The 22453-nt window shown below is 35.6% G+C and overlaps 1 non-coding gene across 1 annotated transcript; it reads left to right on the forward strand.

Annotated features, from left to right (window-relative positions):
- Positions 1–21860: 21860 nt before the first annotated feature.
- Positions 21861–21932, forward strand: TRNAC-ACA. Its single transcript has one exon. It is a non-coding gene; the product is annotated as a tRNA-Cys (tRNA).
- Positions 21933–22453: the final 521 nt, after the last annotated feature.

The raw sequence follows: 22453 nt of genomic DNA on the forward strand, positions 1-22453 counted from the left end.
GAATGGACCATTCGAAGTTAGGGGAACCTGAATGTTCATTCATTCTATAACTCTGGATATGTTTAAAGGATTGGTTGCAGGGTATTCAGTACCATTCCTTCCATTATGCTATTCTGTTTTGAGTGTGAAAAACTGAGTCTAGGGTCCAGAAAATTATATGTGAAATGAGCATACCCAAGTAAAATGTGATTATTGCTTTAGCAGTTTGAGCTATTTTGACCAATTTGCTGCTATATTATCAACTTCCCAAAATAACCAGCTGGAGTCTTACTTTCCTGTGTTCTGAATTTTACAAATTACACTTTAAATTTTGAATATCCTTCTAATAATATATTTCCTAAATTTCTGCTTCTGCCCCTTCTCTTCCTCATCCTCCTTTTTTCATTATCATCAGATCTTAAAAAAATTTTTGAACCTTTGTTACATGAATCACCTGTGGCTATCTACAACTGGAGATAGGAAAAAGTAAGGCACTTTTGCCCTCAAAGAACTTCCAGTCTGATTAGATGAACAGGACTTATCCTAGCAGAGACTAGTTTACATTTCACAAATGGTATGAATGATAAGCATTTGAGAAAGTCAAGGAACGGAGAGATCACCAGTGAGTGGCTAAGTCCATTGATAGAAACTTCAGAGGGAAATACCCCTTATGGACTAGACTTGAATGATTTAATCAGAATATATTATAATATGCATCAGTTCAGTTCAGTCTCTCCGTCGTGTCCGACTCTTTGTGACCCCATGAATTGCAGCGCGCCAGGCCTCCCTGTCCATCACCACCTCCCGGAGTTCATTCAGACTCACATCCATCGAGTCCGTGATGCCATCCAGCCATCTCATCCTCTGTCGTCCCCTTCTCCTCCTGCCCCCAATCCCTCCCAGCATCAGAGTCTTTTCCAATGAGTCAACTCTTCACAGGAGGTGGCCAAAGTACTGGAGTTTCAGCTTTAGCATCATTCCTTCCAAAGAAATCCCAGGGCTGATCTCCTTCAGAATGGACTGGTTGGATCTCCTTGCAGTCCAAGGGACTCTCAAGAGTCTTCTCCAACACCACAGTTCAAAAGCATCGATTCTTCAGTGCTCAGCCTTCTTCACAGTCCAACTCTCACATCCATACATGACCACAGGAAAAACTGTAGCCTTGACTAGATGGACCTTAGTCGGCAAAGTAATGTCTCTGCTTTCGAATATGCTATCTAGATTGGTCATAACTTTTCTTCCAAGGAGTAAGCATATGCATACACTGTGCTAAACCCTTTGAGTCATTGTTAGATATCCTGATGGATATTTTGAGTACATATGTGATAAACTACTTGACATGGGTAATTTATGATGAACTAAATCATCCTTTCAAGCAAATTCAAATTTAAAACACAAAATGAGAAATTTCATTCAGATGATATAAACTGATTACAAAAGTATATACTTAAAATATGTGTGTACATCTATTACAAAATGTCAGATGTGTTCTACACTGTAATAGATAGGATATTATAGAAAAATCATGTATGTTTCTGCACTTTAATTCTTTTCATAGTTATAGGAGCCTGCCAAAATGAAAAGGAAAACAATATAAAGCTTCATACTCTTAATTTAATTCTGGTAGAAAATATAACTGAAGCCAGAGGGTACAAGCCTCAGTTGACAGTTTAATGAAGACTTTTGAAAGAATGAGAGACTCTTGGTGCTTTAAGACAAGCCCTGAGCAAATCATTACATCTGTTTAGATGAAAAAAGGGCTTGATGAATATTTGTATAACAGTTACCAAAATATTTAAGTTAAATATATGTTTATTTTTATATAGTTTTCATAAATTTGAATTTTTTAAAAATCTATCAGCTGCAAAAGGCAAAGTAATATTGAACCATTTATTTTTAAAGTCCCAAAGGCTGTTTACTTGTGACTGTGAAATTATTAAATATTTATTATAGAGGACTACATGTTGAAAAGTCTGTGTGAAATATCTGCCTTTTCATTTAAAATTGTAAATTCGACTGTTCATTGGAAGCTGATTTTACCTACCATATTTGTAGTATCAACTATAAATGCACTGATATCTTTTCCTGTAACTTCCTTATGTAAGTGGCTTCTGTTTATTTCTTAGATGGAATGTATCAAGGATTTTTGCCCTACAGGCTTATTTACAGTAGATCAAGTGATTCTAATTCACTCATTTCTGAAAAGCATCACATGTACTAGTTTTTTTCAAACATTAGGTTGTATTATACCCAGTACCTATTTTTGCTCAGGTTTAGAAACTGCTGCAAATATAGAGATAACAGGGAAAATTCAAAAAGGCATTGATTTCCTGGATTCAAACATAACATAGAACCCAGTAACTGGGTGCCTCCTCTATCCCACTAATAGATTTTTAACATGAATTTTACAGTCTTTTGGTGTCTTACACACACCATTATCAGATACCTTCCTATGACTAGAAAAGATGACTGTAGCCTGCCAGGCTCCACTGTCCATGGAATTCTCCAGGCTGGAATACTAGAGTGGGTAACCATTCCCTTTTGTGGGGATATTCCAAACTCAAGGATCAAACCCAGGTCTCCAGCATTGCAGGCAGATTCTTTACTATCTGAGCCACCAGGGAACCTGCTTTCTTGCTCTAGACAGTTCAAATTCATACTGAACTCCTTAGGATGAACTCCTTAGGATAAACTCAGCTATGTTGTCTTGAGATCTACCCCTAAAATTCCTTTAGCTATAATTTAGCTATAATTTAGCTATATATATTATATATATATATATAATTTAGCTATAATTTAGCTATAAATAATAGCTAAAATTCCTTTAGCTCTATATATCTTGGAAGTACCTTACAGTGCCTGACATGTAGCTATCACAGCAACAACAATAGAAGTAGTAAAAATGATAATAGTTGTGATAGTGGTATTACTAAACTCAGGTCCAGGTGCTGCTCAAAAATCAGTCCTTGAGAGGCAAGTGCCAGGAGGAATGGAAAAATTGCTTTAATCTGAACGCCAGACATTTGGGGAGAAGGCAGTTTCTTGTCCCAGACCAACTCTGAAGATTTTGCTCAGCCGTGAAAGTTTTAAAGGGAAAAAGGAGAAACAATCTCAATCACTCAGGTAGGGAATCAGCCTGGTCCTTTATTTCCCACTGTGTCCAGATGTGTCGACTCCTTGTGATCTTTATTTAAAAGCTATCCTGCTCACACAGTCTGTTCGCAAGTTTACTGAAAGGGAAGCTGGGGAAAAGATGTTTGCTATTTAGTTGCTAAGTTGTATCCATCTCTTTGCTGCAGTGTAGGCTGTAGCCCACCAGGCTCCTCTGTCCATGGGATTTCCCAGGCAAGAATATTGGATTGGGTTACCATTTCCTTCTCCAGGGGAAAAGATCTAGTCATCTGTTAATTATTCATTTCTACTTTTTTGATCTTTGGAGAGAGTCAGCAGGTTAGACATTTTGTAATCAAAAGATTTTAAAGTGTGTGCTTAGGTCAGAGATGAGTAGAGCATGGAGGTGGCTGGTTTAAAAGTTAGTTGTAATATATAGCTTTATTGCAATATACAGCTGAAGCTTCAATTCTTTGGCCACCTGATGTGAAGAGCCAACTCACTGGAAAAGACCTTGATGCTGGGAACAATTGAAGACAGGAGGAGAAGGTGGCAGCAGAGGATGAGATGGTTAAATAGCATCAACAACTCAATGGACATGAATTTGAGCCAACTCGGGAAGATAGTGGAAGACAGAGAAGCCTGACGTGCTACAGCCCACAGAGTCACAAGGAGTCAGACATGACTTAGTGACTGAAGTACAACAACATAGCTTTATTAAAGGCTTCCCTGGTGGCTCAGTGGTAAAGAACCCATCTGCCAAAGTAGGAGACATGGGTTCGATCCCTGGGTCCTGAAGATCCCCTGGAGAAGGAAATAGTGACCCACTCCAGGATTCTTGCCTGGGAAATCCCATGGACAGAGGAGCCTGGAGGGCTACAGTCCATAGGGTCGCAAAAGATTTGGACAGGACTTAGCAACTAAACAACAGCTTTATTAAAGAGACAAGACAAAAGTGATGGGTCTGCTGAGGGTAGTTTTTTGCAAAGAACTGCTTAAGGAAGTAGTACCAGTAGCAGTAATAGCTGCTGGATAGTTTTCTTTTTTTTTTAATATTATAAAAATATCTCTCACATTTTTTTGTTTTGTTTTAAAAACATTCTATAATATGTGTGCTGATAATATGGGGTTCACAATAAAACGTACAAGGCTTGAGTATCTAAGTTTATACATGTATAGAATGTTTACTCATCATACATTGCTGTTGTTTTTATGATCCACACAAGAAATTCAGTCCCATCCCTTTTCAGTTACATTTCCTCTCTGAATATGATGTGAACTAGAGGAACAAATTAAATGAGATGTTATGAAATACTTGCCTTTCTAGTGCAATCCTTCGGTCGGTCCTTTTATTGTCTCAATGGAGCCCATTTTCAGAGATGCTGAGTAGAAGAGCTTGGGGTTTGGTATGTATTGTTTGGTCTTATTACAGTCATTAACCATAGTCAAGGTGCCTTTCAGGAAGAAAGGATGATGGATAGGTCGCATTCCCAGGATCACGTTCACTGTCAGGGAGAACAAAAGCCAGGGAGGCGGGAGGCAGCGGAAGACAGAGTGCGGTGGGATAGAGGTGCGCCTTTCCCAGAGAAGGACGAGACGAGTGTCCTCGTTGCCGCTGCTCCCTGCATCTCCTTAGTCATTACTGTGGCAGGCCTGTAATTGACGACATGACATGGGACCTGTTGTGGGGCTTCTCTCCCCTCCCGTGAAACTACTACTGTGTCCTTTAAATAGTATATGGTTATCCAGTGTGTCAGTGCAGCTGCCTTCATATCTCAATCTAAGCTATACTGGAAATGACAGAAAATCACACCACTTGTAACAGGGAAGATGATATTAAAGTTTCATTGCTGTGCTAACTGCAATTCTCAGCAGTGGTTTCTTATGTAATAATAGGCAAGGTCAAGAATAAATTTATCAGAATAAGAGAAAAGAGCATAGGGTGAGCTCTCTTTCCTGCTCAGAGGAATGCTCTGTGGTCCACAGCTCATTGTTTTACTTGTATGCTTTCTCTAGTTGCACTATTTAGATTAAAAAAGAGTTTCAGAGTTCTGTTTCAAGAAATGCTTATTATATATACTATCTGAATGATTATTTCAATACTTGAGCAAAATAACTGAATGAGCAAATCATGACTAAGCACTGATTCCTCTTTAATAATTGTTTGAAAATTGTTGAATCTTTCAGGAACTGCTGGAAAATTATATTTTATTTAATTCTAGATTTAGGCTTATTTTATTATTATTTATTAATTTTGTCCATGTGGGAGTTTCTTGAGAAAACCACTGTAACCACAGGGATGAAACATATCTAATATAATGAAAACATGTTAAATATTTTTAAAATAAATTCTTAAGAGTAGGACTGTAATTATGCATTGAAAATGTTATCAACAATTTAAAGTAGTTTGTTTTTCTTGGTTGATAGAGTTTTATTTTTAATATTATAAAAGATATCTTTTTCTCTTTAAGTTTTAGTAATATAGTGATTATAAAAATGTACTTTTCATAGCAGTTATCTATAATGAGAAGCCTTCCACACACTGAGAATAAATTTAATTGCTTGTATTAAATTTGGCTACTGCACATGTAGAGTTGCTTTACTATAACTATTTTAAAACGGATAACCTTATTAGCATTACAATGACTTAAGTGTCCAAAAGAAAAATTACAATGAAAATTAAATAGAGCATTAGTGTTGATCAAGTCAAAACTACATTCTATTAGTACGTTTTTGACTTATTTATTATACTTCAGACTATACTCCCATATCTGATTCTATAAGGTTATATCTTTCGTTGAAGCATTATTAGTCACTTCCTTCAGACCTGTATCTAGTTGTAGATACACTATACATAGACCATAACCTATGCATCCTGGTGATCTTTAAGAGTTCATGAACCAGGACACAAAAGAATATATATATTTTGTTGACTAGTGAGGTCAGAGTTTGTGAAATATTTTCTTAACTAAAAATCTATTAGGTAAGCACCAAAATGCCTGGAAAGATCTTTAAAATACGTTTATCTAGTCTCTTCTTTATTTGCTAAATAATACATTTTCTTTCCTTTTGTTTCTGAAGCAATACTTCCTCCTTTTTCTTTCACCTCTTTGATGGTGCTGTTCTCCATGATATTTCCTTCTTTGCCTGCTGCTTTATTATCAGTCTACAGATGGTTGCCCGAGTCCTATCTAACCCTGTTTTCTTCTCAGATATCATAACTTTATTCTCATTTTATACCACTTTTTATAATTCCCCTTTTCTTGTGAAGATTGTGTATACATTTCTAGTCTTCTACTGAGATCTGTTCCTGTAATAACGCTGATAAAACAGACACTTCTCAGAGAGAGTCACTTACTGTTCTTTACCTGGATTATTTTAACAGGCTCCTAATTCTGTTACCAGCTTCTGCATAAGATAGTCAGACATCTTTCTAAGGCATGAATCCACTCATTTTACCCTCCTATTGAATCCCTTTTCTGGCTCTCCATTTCCAACATAGTGAAGTCCGAATTCTTTAGCACAGCCATCAGAACATTTCAGTCTGGATGCTGTCTATCTTTCTAGTGTCTTTTCCTGACAGTTTCTTATGGAGGACTGCTGCCTATTCCAAGAATATGCCGTATCTCTGTGTCTTTCTTCCTTTACTTTGGTTTTAACTGCTGCCTTGAATGCTGTACTCACTTTTTTCCTCCTGATACCCTTTTCCTTATTTTTTAACTTTTTTACATAAATTGACACATACTACATATAAACTTTTGCAGCTGGGTCTTTTGACTTAATTTTTTTGAGATATATTCATGTCAAAATATATAGATTTTGTTTATTAGTTTTAGTCATTGATAACATTCTATGAGTAATTCATGGCTTTTCATTCTTCTAGTGAGGAACAATAGGTTGTGTTTTCTCTTTGCATAAAAATGCCACAGCAAACAATCTTGTTATGGTATCTTTGAGCATATGTGCACAATTCATTAAGTAATTAATGAATTGATTTCAAATGGCTAATCTGGAGACCTGTGGAGAGTAATGAGAGGATGGTGCAATGCAGACACCTGTCATCATTTTCCAAAGTTTCTTTACTTGAAATGTCCTTGCATGAAGTATGATAGTGTCAAAATTCCTTTGTTATGCTTGGTTTGGTATGTAGTTATATGATGCAAATAAATGTAAGGAATGAAAGTTTTGAAAAAAATATATTAGTTGATGTTTTTTCTGTGTCACGTCAAAGTGTGACACCATTTTACCTAATAAGGCTCTCTCATTAACAGGCTTTAACTGCAAGTGAAATACATTTCGAAAGTTAACCTGTATTGCATTGCCTTCTTTGTCCTAAAATGTGGAAATAGATTAGAGCTTTGGGAGTCATTTATTCCTAATAAACCAAATTATTTTTCACACTGAATTCTTACTGTATACTTGCTTGCTAATTGCATTAGGTCATACATTTTCAAATGCCACAAGATATAAAAAAGTAAGTAACTGCACCTATACTTAAAATATTATCCCATTTACCCTTTTATTTATATTTTCATAGTCTCAAAAATGCTTCTTGAAGTATTTTAATAGTTGAAATGCTTCTTGAAGTATTTTAATAGTTGAAATACTTCCATATAAATTGAGGCACTATTACATATTACAGTTGTCCTTTCATTTTACTTTGGGTAATAATTTCCTGGGTAGTGTGGTAAAATATATATTTTTAGTTTCTACCACTGAAAATTCTTTTTCAAGTGTATATTTTGAATATTAACTTCATGTCCTTATAACTACTACTACTCTAATTGTGCTCTGGAAACTATTTCTTCAGAAACACAAGTTGAGGCAAAAAATGGGGAGCTTGTGGTCATGGTGATAGCTGTAGTGATGGTGGTGATTCTGGGGGTGGTGGTTGTGGTGGGGGGCGGTTTGGAATGGAGCTGGCATAATCCAGGCCTTTGGAATAGAACTGCCTTCAATCTGAATTCCAGCTCTAAGACTGTATTTAAAATCTTGGTCAGATTAGTTAACTTCTCTATTCTAAGGTCCCTCATGTTTAAAATGATGATAATAATTTCCATAATTCTTAAGGTTTAACACAATACCTGGCCTTAGTAAATATTATAAATAATAAATGCCAACTATTAAATACTCCTGAAGTGGCTTTGTTTCTTTTCCAATTTTGTAAACATTTTGAGGGTGGATTTTCTATGGAAGAACAGAAGTATATCTAAAACTCTCTATCTTTGAATTTCATAAACCAGGGCCAAAGAGTATTCATGTATCTCATTTTCTTTGTTTCTATAAATATTACTTAGTGATACTTTAATATTAGAAAGCTTAAAACGCCTTTTAAGTAAGTGTCTATTCTTATTTATTAAGTATCTATTTAAGTATCTATTCTTTGTCCTGAATGTGAATCAGTAAAACAACCTGATGTTAGAAGTGCGTATTCTGGAGACAAAGTTTCATTTTTTTTTTTAACCAGTTATGAATATTCCTTGGTGGCTCAGTGGTAAAGAATCCTCCTGCCAATGAAGGAGACCCGGGTTCGATCCGTGAGTTGGGAAGATCCCCTGGAGAAGGAAATGGCAACCCACTCCAGTACTCTTGTGTGAGAAATCTCATGGATGGAGGAGTCGGGTGAGCCATAGTCCATGGGGTCGCAAAAAAGTCAGACATGACTTAGAGACAAAACAACAACAATGAATATCTCATTCTCTCATAGGAGATACTAAAGTCAAAAATTAGAAAGCTTCTCATCAGAAAGACACACATGCACACTCCTGAGAACTCCGGAGTACCTCACAGGGGGATTCCTGTATGTTTTCACTTATATGTGAAGTCTAAAAAATGAAACAAATGGAAAAATAGAACAAAACATAAGAAGACTTACAGACAGCAGACCTGGTGGTTGTCACAAGAGGGAAAGGGGCAAAATGAATAGGAGGATTAAGTGGTACAACAACTACGTATAAAATAGATATATACAAGGACTTTATTCTTGTATAATACAGGGAATATAGCAAACATTTAATAATAGTTTATATGGAACATACAAAAAAACGCCATGCCCAAGACTTATCAAATTTATATTTCTGTAACTAAACTCAAGAATCTGACTTTTAAAATAGTGTCTAATGACTTTCATATGAGTAATCCATAGATCATACTATGAGAAGTACTAAGTAAGGAAAAGTTCTGGAACTTTAATACTTACAAGTAATTTAACCTTTGTGAATTTCTTCATCTGTAAAAAATAAAAAGTATATAAAGTGCCTGGCAGATATTAGATTGTCATTAATTTCATTCACCTTGTGGAAGGCAATGTGCTTAGTGGTTAAAAGCATGAGCTGTGGGGTAAGACACACTTCAGGCTTAAATCCTGGTTATCCCATCGCTTGCCTGTGTGACTTTAAACAATACTTAAGCTGACGTGAGTCTGAGTGAACTCCGGAAGATGGTAATGGACATGGAGGCCTGGCATGCTGGATTCATGGGGTCGCAAAGAGTCAGACATGACTGAGCGACTGAACTGAACTTAACTGAAGCTTCCTAAGTATAAATTTCTTATTTATGAAATGGGAATAATAATTGTAGTAACATTTTAGGGGTTAGGATTAAATGAGATAAAGGATGAAAAAGAGTTGCAAAAATGACTGCTATACAGTAGTGCTTAATAAATTACATATGTGTCTAATAATAGGGTCAGTAAGTAATACAGAACTATCTTTGGTATTGGCAAAGATTTGTACTTTTAAAGTGGTGATTATTTTCAGTATTAAAGCAAATGACATCTTAACTTTTTCAATATATATATTCTTTTCTGGAGTTTTAAATTTAGCTATAAAAGGTTGTTTCAGTTGAAAAAAATTTTTGCATGCCAAAAACTTTGTTTTTGTTTTCTCTTATAAAAATGCAATATTAAAAATTGTGACACCATTGTTTGCTGTTCCCTCTTATAAAAAATTTTAGGATAAATTAGTTGACTGAATTAGTGATTTAAGGTACAGTATTTTAAATTAGTTTATTGTAGTCTCTAATTGTATTTTAAAAACTTGTTTATTTTTGTTAATTTCATCTTTATTTTTCCAATATAATATTTCAGACTTTTAAGCCTAGGTTTATATTTCCAGCATGAGCTCTTAGTAACAATAATGATGATGATAATAATGAGCATCATATACTGAGTATTAAATATTCTGACTTGACTTTATCTCAGTTTATCATACCAGTAGTAACATGAGATGGACACATTTATTATCCCATTTGGTACAATTTACAATGACAGAAAATTTATATGCATGCATTCTAAAAAATGTCCACATGCAAAGTTAATAAACTTTAAAGCCCATGAAGTTAAATGTGACATATTATATATTTAAATTTGTATTTAGCTCTAATCAGGCTTAAAGAATAAACCTATGAGCTCAGATTGTTATGACATTAAAGTAAATCTGTAAAATTATGTGCCCTAGAGTATATATTTTGTAAAATGAAAATGAACAAAATCTATCATATTCACTATTATTATATTATCTGTTTGTTGTTCTTAATGCTTGTCCCATAAGTCAGTTTTCATTCACTTTTAATGTTGTGGTAATTTAAAATGTACTTTAAAGTTAGTTTTTGTTATTTAATGTACTTTCTCTGGTACATTGCCTTCTCAATTTATATTTAGAAATTTGAATATGGAATAGCTATTTCTTTATTCTTGGCTGATTATTTCCTTCATTTATTAAATGGTTGCTTTCTAGTCAACCTAAGCTGTGAAATTCAGGAAATTAAAAGATCAGCTTGGATACTTAGCAATTTAATAGAATTATTAAAACATTATCTAAATATTATTTACTAATTGTAATTAAATTATTAATTAAAATATTATTACATTGATATGTGTTAATGAGATGTTGAGGGGAGAAGTGATTGTTAGGATGATGGAACAGTGATCAAAGTAATCAATATAGGCCCCTAGGAGAGAATGTGGTAGAAGTTACAAGAGGCACTCTGGCCAGTCAAGGTAGAGAATATACAAAGGTGACAGTAAAATTAGATTGTGAATGCTTACATTTCTTTTGGAGAAATAATAAGCTCCTGAGAAGAAGTAGATTTACCCAGCACATCTGGAAGTAGAGGTTATTATTTTCATGATTAGAGTGTTTAGGTGTTGTGGGAATAAAGAATTGCCACATATTCTTTCACACTTCCATTAATTAATAGGTGGTGTCTGTGTACTCTTTCTAATTTAGGTGGGCTTACAACCCACTCCAGTATTTTTGCCTAGAGAATCCCATGGACTGAGGAGCCTGGTAGGCTGCAGTCCATGGGGTCGCTAAGAGTCGGACACAACTGAGCGACTTCACTTTCACTTTCCTGCATTGGAGAAGGAAATGGAAACCCACTCCAGTGTTCTTTCCTGGAGAATCCCAGGGACGGGGGAGCCTAGTGGGCTGCCGTCTGTGGGGTCGCACAGAGTTGGACATGACTGAAATGACTTAGCAATAGCACAACCCACTCCAGTATTTTTGCCTAGAGAATCCCATGGACAGATGAGCCTGGTGGGCTACAGTCCATGGGGTTGCAAAAAGTTGGACATGACTGAACGACTAATACTAGTACTATACAAACTGTTTATGGCTAACAGAACATAGCAGAAATGAAAGTGCATTAATTTAGAGGCCAAGTCCCCAGAAGTGATGGAGATTTTACGTTATTCTCTGGAATATTTATGTTTGGAGTTCAAAGAGTCCATATAAGAAGGCTGGCTACTTCTTAAGTCTGACTACTTGTTAAGTCAACATTCTGGGAGGATGCAAAGCCATGTGGTGGGGCCGTATTTAGGAGCTACAGCCAGCAGTCGTCATCTTTCAGTTATTCCCTCTCAGGCACCAGATATGTGAGTTAAGGAGGCTTTGGAGGATTCTAGCCCTCAGCTGACAAATGAGCCCCAGCTTCAGATATTCCTAGTTTGAGACATTGTTGTTGCTGTTTAGTAGCTAAGTTGTGTTTGACTCTTTACAACCCTAAGAACTACGGCACACCAGGGCTCCCTTCTTCTTCATTTTCTCCTGACGTTTGCTCAAACTCATGTCTATTGACTTGATGATGCCATCCAGCCATCTTATCCTCTGTCACCCCTTCTCCTTATGCTTTCAATCTCTCCCAGCATCAGGATCTTTTCCAGTGAGTCAGCTTCTTGCATCAGGTAGCTAAAATATTGGAGCTTCAACTTCAGCATCAGTCCTTTCAGTGAATATTGAGGGTTGATTTCCTTTAGGATGGACTGGTTTGATCTCCATTCAGTCCAAGGAACTCTCAGGAGTCTTCTCTAGCACCGCAATTCAGAAGCATCAGTTCTTCAGCACTCAGCCTTCTTTATGGTCCAGCTGTTACATCCATACATGACTACTGGGGAAAAAGCAGCTTTGAGTATATGATACGGACACATCACCCCTGCCTGTGTTTGGATTCATAGAACCCAGTGGTTTAATAAATGTTTTTAAGTCACTAAGTTTTGGGTTCATTTGTTATGTCATATTAGAAACTGAGACAGATGTTAGTTTACCTTGTATCTCTTTTTGAACTGAAGTTGTATGGAGTTTTAGAGATGGTACTTGTTAAGTCTATATTGTGTCTTAATCACTAAGTCATGTCTGACTGTTTTTGTGACTCCGTGGACTATAGCCTCCTAGTCTCCTCTGTCCATGGGATTTCCCAGGCAAGAATACTATAGTGGGCTGCCATTTCCTTCTCCAGGGAAACTTCCTGACCCAGGGGTCAAACTCTTGGCTCCTGCATTGGCAGGTGGATTGTTTACCACTGAGCCACCAGGGAAGTCCTATTATATCTATATATGTGTGTATATATATAAACATATAAAACATATACATATACACACATATATAATTTAAAACTTTAGGTAACAAGTACTACAGAATAAATCTGTATAATTTTTAGAGAGCATTTTATCATAATACTTTTGCATGAGCACTTAATGCCTTAGATTATAGTTTTTAGTTTAGAATTCATTCACAGCTCATATTTAACTTGAGAAATATCTTAGATGGATAAGACTGTCTTAGAATGACAAGAAACCCATGTCTTCTATTTCAAATACTTAAAAATTTCCTGTTTCAAGTCCTGCACATCTTGAATCTTCTTCTGTGTGTTTTTTAATATACTTTTTTTGGAGCACTTTTAGGGTCACAGCAAAATTTGAGCTGAAAGTTCAAGTATTTCCCATAGGTTCCTTCCCCTCCAAACATGCATAGCCTCTTCTGTTATCCGTATCCCCCCATCAGAGTGATACATTTTTTATAAATGATAGGGTTCACATTGACACATCACTGTTAACACAGAGTCCATAACCTATAATAGAATTCACTCTTGATGTTGTACACCTGTGTGGGTTTGGACAAGTTTATAGTTTTGCCTGCAGAATTCCATGGACAGAGGATCCTGGTGGGCCACAGTCCATGGGGTCTCAGAGTCGACACAACTGAGTGACTAATACACACAGTCACATGTATTCAACATTATAGTATCACAGAGTAGTTTCACTGTTCTAAAAGCCCTTTGTGCTCTGCCTATTCATCTTTCCCTCTCTTATAACTCCTGTCAACCAATAATCTTTTTGCCTGTCTCTGGAATTTGCTTTTTTCCAGAATGTCAGATAATTGGAATCATACAGTATATAGTATTTTCAGGTTCCCTCTACTCTTTTTTTTCAATTTTTCATTTATGGTTTGCAACTTGGTATGAAGTCCTTTCCTCAAAAATGTCTTCATAAATCCACAATCTATATCAGACTTTATGTTAATTTTTCACATTGCAGTTTTAATTCTTCCTTTGTAGTACTTATCATTATTTATGTAATTAACATCTATTCCTATTAAAAGGTGAAATATTTAATCACTGGTATCATTCTTAGAGCTAGCATAGAGCCCAGGTTATTTAGGTACAAACATTTATAGCCTTTATGAAATAAATTAATGAAACATGATTTTCATATAACAAACACATTAAACATATCAATATAAACTGACAAAGCTGATTTTACTATAACATAAATTGAAATTCCAATTTTATTGGCTTGCCATACCTTATACTTACAAAGGCACCCCAACAGTATTTCATTTTGTCTTATATGTTTAATCTAATATAGTTTATTGTATTTTATTTTGAAACTAGCTAAAGTTGTTATGCACAAGATTTGATTTCTTATGGGCATATTTTGGAATCTCCTTCAAATGCTTTAATAAACACTTTTCACTTATGTCCTACTGGAATCTGTTCACTGACAGTTACTAAAATTACAAGTTCATAGGTATTGAATTTCATAGCTGGTGGAAACTGTAGAATTAGTGGAAATGATTCAAATGTTCGTTTTATAGAAGAACCATCTCAGAATTCATGACTAGTCTAGGGTGCCAGAGCTACTCGGTAACCAGGGCTTCCCTGGGGACTCAGAGAGTGAAGAAGCGGTCTGCAATGCAGCAGACCCAGCTTTGTTCTCTGGGTTAGAAAGATCCTCTGGAGATGGGAATGGCTACCCACTCCAGTGTTGCCTGGAGAATCCATGGACAGAGGAGCCTGGCAGGATACAGCTCACGGATTCACAGAGTTGGACACAACTGAGTGACTAACAGTTTCACGGAACTACTCAGAGCTGAAGCCTTGAATTCTTCCAAAACTCTTTCTTAGTATATCAGACCTATAACAAATAGCAGAGGATTGGAAAAAATAGTGTGTGCAGTGTAAACCTAGAATTGAAAACTTCAGGTTTTTCCTTTCTTATTCATGGTCTTTTTTTCCCTCTACCAATATAACTTCTTACTAAAAGTACACATTGTGAATAGCATTCCTCTTTGAAGTATTAAGATTGTAAGAAGTACAGAGAACTTAGATTTTTTTCCCCTCTTTCACCTGTGGTTTAAAGAACGTTTAGTAGTAGGTACACTGTGTCTTCTAATTCAGTTTTTCCAAATTTATTGTAATGCCTGCTTTTTTCTTTTCCTGGCATACAGATTTTCAGCCTCAGACAGTAAAGTGTATTATTTTGATGTAGTTCATTCTAGAGAATTTTATGATGAATAAGGATTGTGTGAGACACACCATGTCACAGTGGCCTTTCCATGCAGTCCACTAAGCCTAACAATATCCATGCCATTCAGGAAGTCGGATCCCCACTTTATTGATGAGGAAACTGGCTCAGAAAGTTTAAATTCCCTGCCCAAATTTACATAGCTCATCAGCAGTAAAGTTAGGTATATCTAGTCTAAAGCCTACGTTTATTTTTCCTTGACTCTGCTTTCACTCCACTAAACACCCTATTCTATTATTGTTTTCCAAAACTGTCAAGAATGAGTTTAACCAAGGAATCATTGCTATATTTGTGCTCATTATGAATAGATTTCATGTATGATTTCTTTTGTTGCCTTAGCAATAGACAGACATTTAAGTCACTTTTGGTTTCATAGAAATAACTCCTGAAATTAGTGTCAGACAATAATCTTTCCACTCAGATGTGTATTTTGTTATTTTAAGTAGCTTAGCTGAGTGTAATTTGTGGTTTTTACCTGGAATGTGAATCCTTAATCCAAGCATATCTCACTTGTCAGAATACAGCTAATGAATTAATAAGCACATTGGTTAATCTGTAAAATAATTATAACTGAAAAAAATTAACATCCTAGCCTCTTCCATTTACTAACTTTGAGATATAGGACAATTTATTTAACCTTTTTGAACCTCCATTTCCTCACCTATAAAATTGGTATGATGGCAGTAAAACCCTTATAAGATTTTTCTAAGGATCACATAGAAAATGGATGTAAAATACTTGGCACCATGCCTGACCCAGAAAGTGCTCAATAAATCATTTAAGCAGATCTTACTTGTCTTATCTGTGGATTGAACAGTTATAATGATTTCCCTGGATCTGGTAATGTTGCCATTGTTTAGTAGATGTATTTCATGAAAGAATATGGATAAAGGACATCCTTTTTCATCATGCTGGGAGGAGTTTAAGAAGTCTCTCATACTGTGTGTCACATTCCTTTTTAATTTCAATAGGACTGTTGCGGGCAGTACTCTAGTTCTGGTAATTGTATGTGATGAAGTACACAAAAGCTCTAGGCAAGGGGGATGAGGAGGGAGGTTGAATTTTAGTAGCTCAATTGCTCAATAGCTACTAGGAAAAATCTAATTTAACAGATCCATCAATATAATATGAAGCCTCATCTACAAATGCTCTTCTCCCTTAGGAAGATCATGTCCAAATTACTGGTCAAAGGCTGAAAGGAACCGTATTATGATGAATTGTTGTTGGGATATGATAGATGTGTTCTATCTCGAGTTAACAGAACATGCACTAGTGTGCTAGAGCTTACTCATTCAATTCTTTCAAATGTGTGTCCACTATGGTCCGTTAAGCCTTGGCAACTTTACCCTCTCACCCCATTTACTATTTATCATGTAACACAAAGAGGCTCATGTCCAGTATGGTAGATACACTGTTCAGAAGCCAAAAGTAATCATTATTCTATCACTGAACTGGCTTTCATACCTATAGGATATATGTAGTTGGCTGAAACATTTTTCTTTTTCTCTCCTATTATATAAATAAAGCTTTATCTGAAATAGCTGCTTCAAAAGTTAAAAGATCATTTATTCCCAGGTTTTCCAACAAGCTTCAAGAGCTGACATGAAATCCAAGAGTATATCGGAACTCACTGCCACATGAGAAACATCCTAAAATACAAGTTTACTTCTTGTTACATAGTAGATCCCTCTCCAGTTCTGTAAGGATCAAAGTTAACTTTTGTAAATGAAGTAAGATGACCCTTGGATTAAACTATAATTCTGTTTTTAAATGGTTTGCAGTAGTTAGTCCAGAGCCTGCATATATTCTATCCAAACTAACTAACAACTAGAATGTCACTCTAAGAAAGCCTTCCTCAGTGATCAGTGCAAAGAAATAGAGGAAAATAATAGAATGGGAAAGACTAGAGATCTCTTAAAAAAAAAATTAGAGATACCAAGGGAACATTTCATGCAAAGATGGACTCAATAAAGGACAGGAATGGTATGGACCTAACAGAAGCAGAAGATATTAAGAAGAAGTGGCAAGAATACACAGAAGAACTGTACCAAAACAGATCTTCACGACCCAGATAATCATGATGGTGTGATCACTCACCTAGAGCCAGACATCCTGAAATATGAAGTCAAGTGGGCCTTAGGAAGCATCACTATGATCAAAGCTAGTGGAGGTGATGGAACTCCAGTTGAGCTATTTCAAATCCTAAAATATGATGCTGTGAAAGCACTGCACTCAGTATGCCAGCAAATTTGTAAAACTCAGCGGTGGCCATCCTCCAATCCCAAAGAAAGGCAATGCCAAAGAATGCTCAAACTACTGCACAATTGCACTCATCTCACATGCTAGCAAAGTAATGCTCAAAATTCTCCAAGCCAGGCTTCAGCAATATGTGAACTGTGAACTTCCAGATGTTCAAGCTGGATTTAGAAAAGGCAGAGGAACCAAAGATCAAATTGCCAACATCCGCTGGATCATGGAAAAAGCAAGAGAGTTCCAGAAAAACATCTATTTCTGCTTTATTGACTATGCCAAAGCCTTTGACTGTGTGGATCACAATAAACTGTGGAAAATTATGAAAAGAGATGGGAATACCAGACCACCTGACCTGCCTCTTGAGAAACCTGTATGCAGATCAGGAAGCAACAGTTAGAACTGGACATGGAACAACAGACTGGTTCCAAATAGGAAAAGGAGTACATCAGCTGTATATTGTCACCCTGCTTATTTAAGTTAAATGCAGAGTACATCCTGAGAAAGCCTGGGCTGGAAGAAGCACAAGCTGGAATCAAGATTGCTGGGAGAAATATCAATATTCTCAGATAAGCAGATGATACCACCCTTATGGCAGAAAGTGAAGAACTAAAGAGCCTCTTGATGAAAGTGAAAGAGGAGAGTGAAAAAGTTAACTGAAAGCTCAGCATTCAGAAAATGAAGATCATGGCATCTGGTCCCATCACTTCATGGCAAGTAGATGTGGAAACAGTGGAAACAGTGTCAGACTTTAATTTTTCGGCGGGGGGGCTTCAGAATCACTGCAGATGGTGACTCAGCCATGAAATTAAAATATGCTTACTCCTTGGAAGGAAAGTTATGACCCACATACACAGCATATTAAAAAGCAGAGACATTACTTTGCCAACAAAGGTCCGTCTTGTCAAGGCTATAGTTTTTCCAGTAGTCATGTATGGATATGAGAGTTGGAGTATAAAGAAAGCTGAGCACCAAAGAATTGATGCTTTTGAACTATGGTGTTGGAGAAGACTCTTGAGAGTCCCTTGGACTGCAAGGAGACCCAACCAGTCCATCCTAAAGCAGATCAGTCCAGGGTGTTCACTGGAAGGACTGATATTGAAGCTGAAACTCCAATACTTTGGCTACCTGATGTGAAGAGCTGTCTTCTTTGAAAAGACCCTGATGCTGGGAAAGATTGAGGGCAGGAGGAGATGGGGATGACAGAGGATGAGATGGTTGGATGGTATCACTGACTCAATGGACATGAGATTGGACAAACTCCAGGTGTTGGTGATGGACAGGGAAGCCTGGCATGCTGCAGTCCATGGAGTCGTAAAGAGTCAGATATGACTGATCGACTGAATTGAACTGAGAATGTCACTTAAATACTGAAGTTATTTTATTGTTTGTTATACTTGTATAAATGGTAAATGAATAAATTTTTTGATGAAAGTTCTCTAACAGGTCCTCTTCAGTTCCACATAAGTAGTGATTTGGAACCATCTTGGTTCCTAGCTTTGATTCCCAGATATGTTGCTCAGCAGACACTTTATAGTCTTAAAAGTAATTGAGGATTTCAGAGAACTTTGCTTTATGTGGGTTGTATCTATATTCAGTGCAGAAATTAAAACATAATTTCTTTCAGTATTAATTCCTTGTTTTTCTTCTGGGTTATTACTCTTCTAAGATATATAGAATGCCAGTCAAATGAGTAGGAGAAGAGTGTGTGGATAATAGGACAGAAAACTCTAGAATTTATATTTTTTAAATGTTATTTCTGAAGCACATGTATTTAGTTATGAATGTTTGTGCATATTTCCTTAACACACCTACTGCCTACAATGTTTATTTTCAGTTTAAATCTAGTAAGTGCATGTTTACATACATATGTATGTGTATGATAATATCTGGTCTAGTTGTTTTTGTTAAAGAAAATTTAATTTCTTAGAAAAAGCAATTTTCTATATAGTATAGTGGTCAAGTACTCCTTGCAATAAAGAGTGGCCATTAAGGTCCATATTTTCTTAGTTAAGCCTGGTAGTCAGTTCCTATTAGCATCTTTCTGCTTATCCTGGAAATACAAGTACTGTTGAGATACCCTTTGCTATTTCATAGTCTGTGGAAAGGCTAGACTTTCTTCCAGTAAAACATTTTGTGCAATTACTCTACAACTTACTCTTCCATGAAGATGGTTCAGGGGTCTATTCCTTGGTACTTGTCCTTCTAGCTCTGCCCCATTTCCTTGCAGTTTACCAGTGCATCCTGTTTTTTTACTAATATATGACCTAATATTTTATGTATATTGGCACACACATGGATGATTCTGCTTGATCTTGTTTCTTTCAGTAGTTTTCAGTTCAACTTAATATATTTGGAGATTGTGTTGTAAAGCTATTAATGAGTCATATATTTGGAGGCCTTGGGTAAAATTTATTTTCACATATTTTTCCTTAAAAACAAAATTCCAAATTTAAATATTGTGGGTGTATGTCATATTTAGTATTGACCAACTATCAGAGCACATTGTAGCAGATACCATCTGCTATTCCTTCAAAATATTGGCATTCTAGCTGTTGGAAACCTTATCTATAAAATCTGATAAAATCTGGAAATTTTTATAATAATCCATCATCATGAAATTATCCATCTTGGAAGGAGTTAAAAAAAAAACTGATCATGTATGTTCTTCCCATAGAATCGCATCGTTTTGTGCAAGTCACATTTTCTGTAGAAGCAATTTTGATCACATTTCTCCCACAGTATGGAGCAGCGTACATGGTGCTTCATTGCTTTGCTACGAAAACATAAACTGAAAACTATTAGATGTTTATAGATGTGTTCACAGTTGGGATTTTAATTTTAATTAGTTTGATTTTGAACTACTTCCTGTAAATAATGATACCCTTGCAAGTACAATAGCTGACAAATTTTAGGTACAACCCAGCTTTCATGGAATACTATGAAAATAAGTGACTATGAACTGGATTAACTGAAGCAATATTTTGAGTTCACATCAAAATTGTGGTGGAGTTGAAATCTACAGGTAAACCATTGTAGTGACCTGTTGGTCAGAGATAAGGTATAGGTTGACTGGAACAGCCACAAAATAAAATGAAGCAGAAAAGAGTTTAGCACCTGGGACCAGGATCTGTAGGCCTACCCCAAGGTTGGTCTAGGGCCACCCTGCGAATGGAAGCATACACTCCTTATATTCAAATATTTTAAACTTAGGTATCAAGCTAAACTTTTAAATTCAGTATATTCTATCATCCTGTCTTAAGATATATATCTTTATAACCCCAAATTAAGAAAAGTACGTATAAAGCTATCACTTTTATATTTTGGAATTGGCAGATACCAATAATTTAATTACTATGCCTACCTGAGTGAACTGATAATTGGCAAGCAGCAGAGTTTTCATGAGTAATAAATAAAGAAATACATAACTCAAAATCATCACATCTTTTTACCTTAAATTTATATTTTTTGTTTTTATTTCAGTAAAATCATGAATTCTATTGTTGTGATCAAGATCTTTCAAATAATTTTGTTCTCTTGACAGTAATGATTTAAATTAGGATTGTAAAGTACATGGTAATTGCATTAAAAAGCACATGAAATACGGTTATATATTTTCAGAATTTTAAAATAAATGTAAAATGATTAAAATATTTTTCTTGTGTATTTTCGAAAGTGTCTTTCTTCTAAAAACTTTAAATTATTTACATTAATAAGTATTTAATTCGTTGTATTTATTCTAAAATTTTAAATTATTAAAAGGACAAATACGTCATGTGAATATGAAAATTTGGATTTAACATATAGAGCTGGAATTTATATTTAATAATATGAAAATCCAATTACATCTCATTATTTTTATAAAAAAATGAAACTATGTAAATTCTAAGATTATGTTCATCTCATTGTCAACATAAAGATAATTTCATGTTACATGCATGTTGTGACACTTTACATATTTAAGAGTAATATGTATTACTAATACCCTAAAACATTCTGTGCCCCCATGTAACCTGATACTGTTTTGAAGACAATGCGAGTTTGTGATACATAAAAGGAAAACAGAAAAAGAGATGCTCTGTGCTACAGAAAATGATGCCTTGTTATGTAAAACTCTTTTACATTTGTGTTCTTGGCACCCTTGTGGAAGATCAGTAGACCACAAATGTGTGGATTTATTTCTGAGCTCTAGTCTGTTCCATTGGTCTTTGTGTCTATTTTTTATGATAATATCATACCATTTCGATTACTGTAGCTTTTAATATATTTTTAAAACCAGGATGTGTGATGATTGTCTTGCCCAAAATTGCTTTGGCTCTTCCAAGCCTGTTGTGGTTTCATATGAATTATAGGATTTGTTTTTCTGTAAAGAATTTAACTGGTAGTTTGATAGAGATTACATTGCATTTGTAGATCACTTTAGGTAGTATAGCCATCTTCCCTGGTGGCTCAGATGGTAAAGCATCTGCCTACAATGCAGGAGACCCAGGTTTGATCCCTGGGTTGGGAAGATCTCCTGGAGAAGGAAATGGCAGCCCACTCCAGGACTCTTGCCTGGAAAATCCCATGGACAGAACAGCCTTGTAGGCTACTTGTAGTCCGCAGGGTCACAAAGAGTTGGACATGACTGAGTGACTCTGCTTACTTTCACTTTCACTTTAGGTAGTATAGACATTTTAACAACTAATTCTTCTAATCCATGAACATGAAGTGTCTTTCTGTTTATCTGTTTTTCTTAATTTCCTTCATCAATGTTTTGTACTTTTCAGTGTATAAGTATTTCACCTCTTTGATTAGTTTATCATAAATGGGTACTGAATTATCTAATTATTTTTCTGCATCTATTGAGATAATCATGTGAATTCTTTCATTCTGTTAATGTGGTATATTGAATCATTCTTGTATCCCAGGGATAAATAATCCCATCTGGTCATAGTCTATAGGTTGAATTATATTGAATTCAATTTGCTTGTATTTTTGATTACTTTTACATCTATGTTCAACAGGAATTTGACCAATAGTTATCTTTTC

The sequence above is a fragment of the Oryx dammah genome, unplaced genomic scaffold (assembly GCF_014754425.2).
Source record: "Oryx dammah isolate SB20612 unplaced genomic scaffold, SCBI_Odam_1.1 HiC_scaffold_3, whole genome shotgun sequence".
In the NCBI taxonomy this organism is placed as follows: Eukaryota; Metazoa; Chordata; class Mammalia; order Artiodactyla; family Bovidae; genus Oryx; species Oryx dammah.